Genomic DNA, 12,214 nt, shown 5'->3' on the forward strand with positions numbered 1-12,214 from the left:
ATAACAACCACCACCACATCATCGTATATAAAGTATACACTGTTCGTCGTTTTGAAATATTCCAACGGATGCCGCAAGCATCAGGAAACGAGGAACTGGAAGAAGTGTAAAAGTTACTCCGTTCTGTCACAACCTAATGTTTGATCTCCGCGGTTGTGACTCTTATCATCTTTCGAGTATTCCTTTTTCAAACTGAAGTACTAGTAAATATGCAACAACGCTATGCAAGATGACTTGGAGCAAAATGCATCAACAAGCTTGCGAATTTGGTAACGTTATTCAGTGCATAGCTTAAGTAATATCCTAAAAGTACAAGCCACAGAGAGTTCGGAATCCATCAGACCAAAGATGAATACACTCCATTTCAATGGGTGCAAGTGTAATGGCATATTCAATTATCTAGAACTATTTTCTTAGCGATTGTACCCATACAGCAATGAAGGTGGATGTGTTGAATGATAATTCTGCAGTTTCCCAAATGAAATAAAATTGGTCTACTTTCAGACCTTTCTTTATAATTTTCTTTCTTTCTTTCATCCCTTGATTACAGTTTTATCTTTCCTTACTTCTTCAAATTCTAAAGTTCCACATTATTTTAGGTCAAAAACGGTATATATTACGGCAATAAAGCGAAACAAACTGAAATATCGTAGCTTTACGTGGATTTCGAACCACAGGAATGTCGTTTTCCATTTCAAAAATCCCACCTGTGTTGGCCGGAATTCGAACCGTGGCCTCCCTGGTGAGAAGCCAATGACCGTGTAGCCCTGCTGTCATTTCTATTCGTTCTTAATTTTTATTTTTAACTTTTTATTCTATTGACTATGTTTGCATTTCTTCTATCACTTGCTAACCACACCGGTGGGGTCGCGGGTGCGAACTATTTCGCACGTGTGGATTTGGCCCTGTTTTACAGCTGGGTGCCTTTCCTGACACCAATCCAATGTGGAGGGATGTAATCACTATTGCTTATTTCTGTAGAGGTTGGTAGTGGGGTGTGTTGACTTGAATATGAAGAGGATAGTGTTGGGACAAACGCAAACACCCATTCCCCGAGCCAGGAGAATTAATCAGATGCGATTAAAGTCAGCGACCCGGCCAGAAATCGAACCCTAGACCCTCTGAACCGAAGTCCTCAACGCTGACCATACAGCTATGGAGTCTGACCCTGTATCTATTCATCTTTCTGTATCTTATGAATAAAATTGTATGGGTTCCATTGTCTAATTCCATTTCTTTTTGCATTATTTTGATATATTTATCCGTTTTAGGTCAACTCAAGACCGTATTAGTGGTTTTTAGCTTTTGTTTGTTTGTTTGTTCCAACATCACGGAGAAACGGCGGGATAGATCTCGACTAATCTTTGTATTCAGAGTCAACTCATTCAAGAGCAGGTTTCGATATGCATACCATTTAAAAATCACTGAAAAGACTGGGCGTTTATAGGAAGATCTGAAGAAGATTATATTTTTCCAATTTTATTTTACACTATTGATTATATGTCGACCAAACTTCATATCCAGAGTCTACTCATCCAGGAGCAGATTTCGATATGACAATTATTTAAAAATCACTGAATAGACTCGGATTTATAGGAAGACAAGAAGAGCTTCTTTTTCACTTTCCCCTTAGACTATTGACTATATCTAAAATCTGTAGACCATATGCGAAACTCCCCTTCATTATAAATTATGTTTGTATTATGTACGTAATTTCGCTTACTCTTCAAATGACGGAGAAAATTACTATTTCCTCTGGGCTTAATGCTATGCAGCCGGTGAAGGTCACCCTCGCAGACCTACAGTTGTTTGAAGGATCGATAACAGGAGAAAATCCGAGGATCCGGATGTTGTGAACGGTGCTACTCACATGCCCAGTCATACTGCAATAGCACTTTCTAGCCCAGTGCGAAAAGCAACAGTAAACTACCATGGTGCCTAGTACCTCTCGTTTTGCCACCTCCACCGATTTTTGCGGTTTCCCAGTAATTGCGTAACTTCTGATGGTGTTATATGAGGATCTAACCAGCCTCTGAGCTGATGACTGAACAGACATACAATGACGGTAAAAATGAATGTTATCTACTCAGAAATATTGGACAATTTATATAATGTTACCGTATCGCATAATAAATTCACGGTCACGGTCACGGTCATTATGACATTAATCATAAAATAATTAAAATCAAACATTTTAACTAGGTATTAGCAGCCTGCTCCACAAGTCTATTGTATGTATCAGGTAATAAAGTTCATACAATACATGCAATCAATTTTAGGTAATTGAGTTTTAGGGATTCTCAGTTATCCTAGAAATCATGTTCATCTCATTTGGTACCATACGTTTTAGCGTAAGACCATCCACCGCGTACTACAAAGAAGACAGGTGTAAGGAATGAACGTAGAAAAGCATTATTGTACCCTGTGGGTTGATGCAGTAATGAGGGAGATGAACAATGCATTAGCATTTCAAGAGCTATGGTCAATATATGATGTAGCAGCAACAAAGGTCCTTACTTATACAAAAATTCGTCATCAAATAGTTTTTAAAATTATTATGTTTAATTTAAAGCGAAGAGTATTGTGTTCTGTAAAACGTTTTGTCTGTTGTCCACATTGCGTTGCCATCTAGTGGTTAATCTTCCTATGAGAACTCTCTCCACACTAACACCCGATCATGCCTTAATTCGCACTACAGCTGCGTTATTTCCATTCCTGCCACCCTCTTTGCATTTTTATTGTGCTAAAGAGGGAACTTCACTGCATATAGACACGTTTGTTAGTGGTGTTTAGGTACTGAAGGCAATTATAGTTCTAGACCTTGTTTTGTAACACTTTTTCGTACAGGCTGGCTACGATAAATAGATACATTTTCTTTTACGAGAGGAACGCTACCTGTATATATAAAAGAACTTGTCCTGACTGACTGACTGATTCATCATCGCCGAGCCAAAACTACTGGACCTTAGCCTACAAGGAATACAAAGCCTGCTCACTCGCAGTGCTCTCTTCAGAAACAGTGTCCGCCTGGCAGTGCGCGTCTTGACCACTGCAGCGCTAGTATACCACCTCACATCAGCACTCACTAGCATTGCTAACGGGATTTTAAACTATCACAAATTTACCTCTACACTATACACATAAATTGTTTTTTCTTCCCAAGAAGTAATCTCGGCGATACTCATCCGTCATGCCATTAGTGTAATTAGTGACACAGGGGCACAGAAACTTCTGCTTAGTTCCTCAGGATCATCACTTTTCCCACACTGTAGAATAGGATTTTTAGCAACATGTGGCGGCAGTGTTTCGGTTAATGTATGTGCTATTTTTGTACTGCCCAACGTTACCGATACCATTTCATCCGTTACTTGAACCAGTTTCATCAGCAGTGAAACAAAACCTGGCACTATCTCTGTCCTTGATTTTTATTAATGACGTTAGTGGAGATGGACTCTGGATACTACTAATTTTATCAAGAAACTTCGACAACTCTTACCAAATACCCTCCTATATATGCCATTGCAGCACTCGACATAGAAGCGCATGGTGCTCCTTCGGCTTCCTTTTCGATGCTTTCCAGTTGTGTTTGAAAATTTCTTGCTAACTCTGGATTCGTTGTTGCCGGTTCATTGGCGTGAATTGTTGAGCTAGTCACTGCAGGTGGATTCAGGTGCTACATTTCCCGTGAAAGATGCACTAACGAGTCCAGTTGTTAGAATTTTATGTAGGCTACGGGTAACACTTGCAACGTTTGTTTGGTCATTGCTACTTCCAAGTTGCCTGATGCAACTAAATAAGCTTTCTATTTCATCAGAATGGAAACCATTCTCAAGCAGGTACTTGACACACAGGATGGCAGATTTTGTCATCAGACAAGCTGCTTGATAAGTTTCTTTAACGAATTCCGCCGAACGTGCTGATGCTTTCTCCCAGAGTTCCAGATAGGAGTCTTTCATCATCAACTGAGAAGAAATTCAGAGCGAATATACTGCAAAGTGTTCTTCACGTTGAGTATGGTGAACTATTTATTAACTATCTTCAAGAACTCAATAGTACTTTCAGCATACTAAAATTCTTGACCCATATTGCCTCAAGAAATCGAGCACCGAAATGACATCTGAAGAGAAAATATCCACGGTTCTACCCATGTGCATCTTCTCAAATGATGTCGGGTAGACATGTTTGTGTGTCAGCCTTCTTACTAATTCTACTTGCATGCTCTTCTGTAAGTCCTGATGCATCTACCAGATTTGGGTTTCCCATCCTTGACCAGATGCTTCTTCGCGTATAGCAATGCATTTCTTAAATTTTTCAGTATCTGGCCTTGGTCATAAGAGAGAACTACGTTCCATGAGCTGTCCGAGGTACGTGGCACAACGGGTAGAGTCGTACTACCTCCAAAAAGCAAACGGAAAAGTTTCACATTGGTGGAGTGATTATCTGCCACTATAAGCACAACTCGAAAAGAAGCCTTTTCCATTTTATCAATAACCTGAATATCAAGTTGATGAAGTACTTCAGCCTTAGTACGCCACAAGGATTTTAAAAAGAGAAGCAAGTCCAACGAACACAAAACACACAAGTTTTATTGCAATCATTTTTTCTAAGGCTAAATCAATTTCGAGTCCAGCCAGTGACACGAGTCCCTGTACTTCATCAGCAGCTTTACAGTAAAATACGCGGGGTTGAATAGCCATCTCATCTACAATAATCTAGCCAAATGTATTTATTCTCTCGGTGCATTTTTGCTTCTTCGTGCAGTCCCTTTGCTATTAAGCTTGAAACCATTACATCAGTAGTGCTTCCAACACAACGTTCGATAGTAGACTTAGAAGGCAAGCTTAACAGTTCGCTACTTCGTATAAATCTGTAACCAGCCGGGGACTTAACTGTGACCGATAATACAATACCTGACAGTTATATCTTTCCACCTGTTTTTTTTTTGTACACGTACAGTACTTTAAGCTGTTCTTGTAGAAACTTTGCTTTTAAATTTCCTTCAGCACTCGAAGCCTCAACTGCGTCTAACGCCTCAGTGCAGATATCCTCTGCCTTGCACGTCGAAGTGACCTACACAGTGTTTATACTGCCATGTCCTATTCCGCGACTTTATATGTCGCACATGTAAGTTTCTGTAGACACATCTTTCTTGGCTGAATCACTACCACTATCCCTTGAGACATCAGGAGCACAAGAATTATTCGGAAGAGAACCAGCATTGGGAGATGTTCTGGGTATAATTGATTTTACAATACATCTTCTTGGCACTAAGAGTTTTATTTTCTTACTTGGCGGGTCCTCCTCTGCGAACCATGTGACCTTGCCACGGTGGGGAGGCTTGCGTGTCCCAATGATGCTGATAGCCGAGCCGCAGGTGCAACCATATCGGATGGGTATCTGTTGAGAGACCAGACTAACGAATGGTCCATCGAAAGGGGGTAGCAGCCTTTCGGTAGTTGCAAGGGCGGCAGTCTAGATGATTGACTGATACGGCCTTGTAATAATACTCAACATGGCTTAGCTGTGTTGAAACTAAGCCGTAAATACCTCCCGCGGACATGCAGCTCTCTCTGTATGAATGATGTACTGATGATGGCTTCCTCCCCATTCGGATCTCCGGGTGGGGACTACACGAGAGGGGGCGATCATCAGGAAGATGGATACTGACATTCTGCGAGTCGGAGCGTGGAATGTTAGAAGTTTGAATCGTTGTGGTAGGTTAGAGAATCTGAAAAGGGAGATGGATAGGCTAAAGTTAGATGTAGTTGGTATAAGTGAAGTACGTTGGCAGGAAGAACGAGATTTTTGGTCAGGCGACTACCGAATTATCAACACAAAATCAAACAGGGGAAATGCAGGAGTTGGTTTAATAATGAATAAGAAAATAGGGCAGCGGGTAAGCTACTACGACCAGCATAGTGAAAGAATTATTGTCGTCAAGATAGACACCAAACCAATGCCCACCACACTAGTGCAGGTCTATATGCCTACTAGTTCCGCGGATGACGAAGAAATCGAGAGAATATATGAGATAGAAGATATAATACAATATGTAAAAGGTGATGAGAATCTAATTGTGATGGGAGACTGGAATGCAGTGGTAGGCCAAGGAAGAGAAGGTAGTACAGTAGGAGAATTTGGATTGGGACAAAGGAACGAAAGAGGAAGTCGGCTGGTTGAATTCTGCACTGATCGTAATTTAGTCCTTGCCAATACTTGGTTCAAACACCACAAACGACGGCTGTATACGTGGACGAGACCTGGAGACACTAGAAGGTATCAAAGAGACTCCATTATGATTAGGCAGAGATTCAGAAACCAGGTATTGGATTGCAAAACTTTCCCAGGAGCAGACGTGGACTCTGACCACAACTTGTTGGTCATGAAATGCCATCTGAAGTTGAAGAAATTGAAGAAAGGAAAGAATGCAAAAAGATGGGATCTAGACAAGTTGAAAGAAAAGAGTGTGCGGGATTGTTTCAAGGAACATGTTGCACAAGGACTAAATGAAAAGGCTGAAGGAAACACTATAGAGGAAGAGTCGACAGTCATGAAAAATGAAGTCAGTAGGGCTGCTGAAGAAATGTTAGGAAGGAAGAAAAGATCAACTAAGAATCAGTGGATAACTCAGGAGATACTAGACCTGATTGATGAACGACGAAAATACAAGAATGCTAGAAATGAAGAGGGCAGAAAAGAATACAGGCGATTAAAGAAGCAAGTGGATAGAAAATGCAAAGTAGCTAAGGAAGAATGGCTTAAGGAGAAGTGCAAGGATGTCGAAGTCTGTATGGTCCTGGGAAAGATAGATGCTGCATACAGGAAAATCAAGGAAATCTTTGGAGAAAGGAAATCTAGGTGTATGAATATTAAGAGCTCAGATGGAATGCCACTTCTAGGGAAAGAAGACAAAGCAGAAAGGTGGCAGGAGCATATCCAACAGTTGTATCAAGGTAAAGATGTAGATAATTTGGTTCTGGAACATGAAGAGGCTGTTGATGCTGATGAAATGGGAGACCCAATTTTGAGGTCAGAGTTTGACAAAGCTGTGAGTGACCTAAATAGGAACAAGGCACCTGGAATCGATGACATTCCCTCTGAATTACTGACTGCCTTAGGAGAAACCAGCATGGCACGGTTATTCCATTTAGTGTGCAAGATGTATAAGACAGGAGAAGTCCCATCCGATTTTCGGCAGAATGTTGTTATACCTATTCCCAAGAAAGCCGGTGCTGACAGGTGTGAAAACTACCGCACTATTAGTTTAGTATCTCATGCCTGCAAAATTTTAACACGTATTATTTACAGAAGAATGGAAAAACAAGTTGAAGCTGAGTTGGGAGAAGATCAATTTGGCTTCAGAAGAAATGTAGGAACACGTGAAGCAATCCTGACTTTACGTCTGATCTTAGAGGATCGAATCAAGAAGGACAAGCCCACGTACATGGCATTCGTAGATCTAGAAAAGGCATTCGATAATGTTGATTGGACCAAGCTATTTATGATTCTGAAGATGGCTGGGATCAGATACCGAGAACGAAGAATTATCTATAATCTGTATAAAAATCAGTCTGCAGTGATAAGAATCGAGGGCTTTGAAAAAGAAGCAGCAATCCAGAAAGGAGTGAGGCAAGGCTGCAGTTTGTCCCCTCTCCTTTTCAATGTTTACATAGAACAGGCAGTAAAGGAAATCAAAGAGAAATTTGGAAAGGGAATCACAGTCCAAGGAGAGGAAATTAAAACCTTGAGATTTGCCGATGATATTGTTAATTTATCTGAGACTGCAGAAGATCTCGAGAAGTTGCTGAATGGTATGGATGAAGTCTTGGGTAAGGAGTACAAGATGAAAATAAATAAGTCCAAAACAAAAGTAATGGAGTGCAGTCGAACGAAGGCAGGTGATGTAGGAAATATTAGATTAGGAAATGAAGTCTTAAAGGAAGTAGATGAATATTGTTACTTGGGTAGTAAAATAACTAACGATGGCAGAAGTAAGGACGACATAAAATGAAGACTAGCACAAGCAAGGAAGAGCTTTCTTAAGAAAAGAAATTTGCTCACTTCAAACATTGATATAGGAATTAGAAAGATGTTTTTGAAGACTTTCGTGTGAAGCGTGGCATTGTATGGAGTGAAACATGGACAATAACTAGCTCAGAAAGAAAGAGAATAGAAGCTTTAGAAATGTGGTGTTACAGAAGAATGCTGAAGGTGAGATGGATAGATCGAATCACGAATGAAGAGATACTGAATCGAATTGGTGAGAAGAGATCGATTTGGCTAAATTTGACGAGAAGAAGAGATAGAATGATAGGACACATCTTAAGACACCCAGGACTTGTTCAGTTGGTTTTTGAAGGAAGTGTAGGTGGTAAGAACGCTAGGGGTAGACCAAGGTATGAATATGACAAGCACATTAGAGCAGATGTAGGATGCAATAGTTACGTAGAAATGAAAAGTTTAGCACATGATAGAGTGGCATGGAGAGCTGCATCAAACCAGTCTATCGACTGATGACTCAAACAACAACACTTGGCGGGTAATCACTAAAGACTGTGGACACCGTATCAGGCTTTAACCGCTTTAGCTTCAGTTCAGGTTTGTAGTCACATTCCGTAAAGTGATTACTGCATACGACGAAGCGGTCACTAGGGTTCCATATCTTATTCTTGGTACCACCTACACAACAGAATAAGGAAATTATCATCAGAACAGGAGCAATAATAATAAGTTATTTTTATTTTTGCCGTCACATGGTCTGCGTATTTACTGTACCGTACCTTGCCTGCTTATTGCTTTAATCCATAATTCCCTAGTTGGCTCTTGGGGAGGGAATTCATAAAAACTAGTTCCAGGAACTTTGTTTCTAGAGCCTTGTTTATAAAACGGTACGCAACAGTACACCAACGTAATACAATTGACGTATTTTAACAATACGACGTCACCCGTAAGCATACAACATGTAAATATACCGCCAACCGAGGTGTTCACGTGAGGTTGAATTGCAGCGCCTCTAGCGGCAAATATAGCATCCACAGGGCGGATAGCTATGAGTGGCTATTGGGCAGGCGTTTTATTACTTGTAGGCTAAGACTGGACATAAAGACACAAATTTTGAGGATATATTCATATTAAGATGTAGGTGCTCGCTAAGAGAGGATTTTTGGATATTCCCTCGCTAAGGGGGTGAAAACGGGGGTGAAATTTTAAAATAAGTGTATCTATATCTCAAAACTTTAAAAGTTTACAGATGTAAAAATTGGTATTTAGACTCTTCTTTAAAAATAAGGAAACACGTATTTTTTTGTTTTCAGAAAATCCCAATAGGAGGGGTGAAAAAGGGTGAAAAAGGTGTTGAATGCCTTTAATCAGGATACCGGTACTTATATCTCAGAAACTGGAGATATTACAGACATAAAAATTGGTACTTTTGATCTCTTTTAAAAATAAAGAAACACAAATTTTTTTGTTTTCGAAAATCCAATTAATGGGAGGGTGAAAAGGGGGGTGGATTTTTAAAATGAGTGCATCTATATTTCAAAACTTTTAAAGTTTACAGATGTAAAAATTGGTATTTAAAATCTTCATTAAAAATAAAAAACACATATTTTTTTGTTTTCGGAAAATAGCAGGGGTGAAAAGGGGGTTGATTGCCTTTAATGAGGGTACTCATATCTCACAAACTGAAAATATTACAGACCTGAAAATTGGTGTTTGGGATCTCCTTTAAAAATAAAGAAACTCGCATTTTTTGTTTTTAGAAAATCCAATTAATGGGGGGATGAAAAGGGGGTGAATTTTTAAAATGAGTGTATCTATATCTCAAAACTTTTAAAGTTTATAGATGTAAAAATTGGTATTTAGAATCTCCTTTAAAAATAAAGAAACACGTATTTTTTGTTCTCGGAAAATCCGAATAGGAAGGGTGCAAAGGGTGAAAAAGGGGTTGAATGCCTTTAATGACGCTACTTATATTTCAGAACCGGAAGATATTACAGACCTGAAAATTTGAGTTTAGTGATCTACTTTAAAAATAAAGAAACAGTTATTTTTTCGTTTTTGGAAAATCCAAATAATGGGGGGAGAAAAGGGTTTTTTTAAATGAGTGTGTCTTCAGCCTAAAACTTTACAGATGTAAAAATTGGTATTTAGAATCTCCTTTAAGAATAAAGGAACACGTAACTTTTTTTTGTTTTTTTTTTGTTTTCTGTAAATCCCAATAGGAGGGGTGTAAAAGGGTGAATAATGGGTTGCATGCCTTTAATGAGGATACATATATCTCAGAAACTGAAGATATTACAGAACTGAAAATTAGTATATGGGATCTCCTTTAAAAATAAAGAAACACGATTTTTTGTTTTTGTTTTTGGGAAAATCCAATTAATGGCGGTTAAACAGGAGTGACAAATTTGGGTGAATTTTTAGAAAGACTATATCTACAGAATATCTGAGAAACGTAAAATGTTACAGACGTAAAAAGTGGGTATTTGGAATCTCCTGTAAATGTAAAGGAACCTAGGTGATTTGTTTTTGGAAACTCCACTTACGGGGAACTAAAAAGGAGTGAAATTTTAAAATGAGAATTTCTACAGTATATCTCAAAAAACTTAACATGTTATAGAAGTGAAAAATGGTATTTTTTATCTCTATTAAAATCAAGAAACGTGTATTTTTAGTTTTCGGAAATACCACTTGGGTGGAGGGGGGGGGGGTAAAAGTGATTGAAAATGGTGTTGAATTATTTTAATTAGGCTACTGATATCTCAAAAATGAAGATGTTACAGACGTGAAATTTGATATTTGGAATCTGCTTTAAAAGTAAAGAAACACGTATTCTCGGAAAATCCAATGAAGGGGGGGGGGTGAGAAAGAATTGAAAAATTAATTGACTTAATTGTATGAGAATACATACATCTAATAAAAACTAAAATTGTTACAGACGTGGAAATTGGTATTTGGATCTCCTTTAAAAACAAAGAAAAACGCGTTTGGTGGGGGGGGGGGGGGGGAACTGTCTTGGAGGGCGGGAGTGAGAAGGAGTTGAATTCCTTTCATGAGGACACATACATCAAAAACTGAAGAAGTTAGAGTCGTGATAATTGGTATTTAGAAGATCCTTTACTATTAAAGAAACAAGTGTATTTTGCCGGAAAATTCACTTAGGGGGGTGGGGAGAGTGTGAAAGGAAGTGAAAAAAGTGAATTATTTTTATGGGGATACTTATATCTCAAAATTGAAGGTAATAGACGTGAACACTGGTGTTTGGAATCTCCTTTTAATATAAAGAAACGCGCCTTCTTTTAATTTTTTCTTGGGGGGGGGTGTAAATAAACTTAATGGCAGTGGGGTGTAAAAGGCGGTGAGACCAATTTATTTTACTGTTCATAATGTATTTATAAGGAGCCTCCGTTGCTCAGGCGGCAGCGCGCCGGCCACTCACAGCTGGGTTCCGTGGTTCAAATCCCGGTTACTCCATGTGACATTCGTGCTGGGCAAAACGGAGGCGGGACAGGCTTTTCTCCGGATACTCCGGTTTTCCCTGTCATCATTAATTCCAGCAACACTGTCCAATATTTCATTTCATTTGGCATTCATTGATCATTGCCCCAGAGGGGTGCTTCGGCAGCACGCACAATTCCTAGTCGCCGCTAGATGGGGCTTTATTCATTCCATTCCCGACGCTGTCGAATGACTGGAAACTGGCTGTAGATTTTCGATGTACTTATTCTGATCATAAACTGATCATTTTTAATCTTTCCTGGGTTCGTTTTAAACAGCCATCTTTTCTTTCGGAGAACGTTCTTAGATTACAGTAGATTATCCTGCCATATAAATAAAAAATTAAACTCATTTGAAATAAACGATAGGAATAAGATTGCCCGTCAAATTGTTCACCTCTATAATAAGGTCAATAATGCACGGAAGTATGTCATTCGTATGGCCAGAAATCCCGCACACTTGCCTACGCGCGACAATGGTGCTGGTCACATTGTCAACAATGACAATGGCAGCAGATGTAATTTACCGCCAAGTAGTGGTGTCCAGAACATATAATAATAATAATAATAATAATAATAATAATAATAATAATAATAATAATAATAATAATAATAATAATAATAATAATAATAATAATGTTCTGGACCGTCGTCAAATGTGCGGACCGCGCAGGAAACGGGTCCTGGACGTGTAATGGCAAAGAATGCAGTCCGGC

This window comes from Anabrus simplex, chromosome 2, assembly GCF_040414725.1.
Source record: "Anabrus simplex isolate iqAnaSimp1 chromosome 2, ASM4041472v1, whole genome shotgun sequence".
In the NCBI taxonomy this organism is placed as follows: Eukaryota; Metazoa; Arthropoda; class Insecta; order Orthoptera; family Tettigoniidae; genus Anabrus; species Anabrus simplex.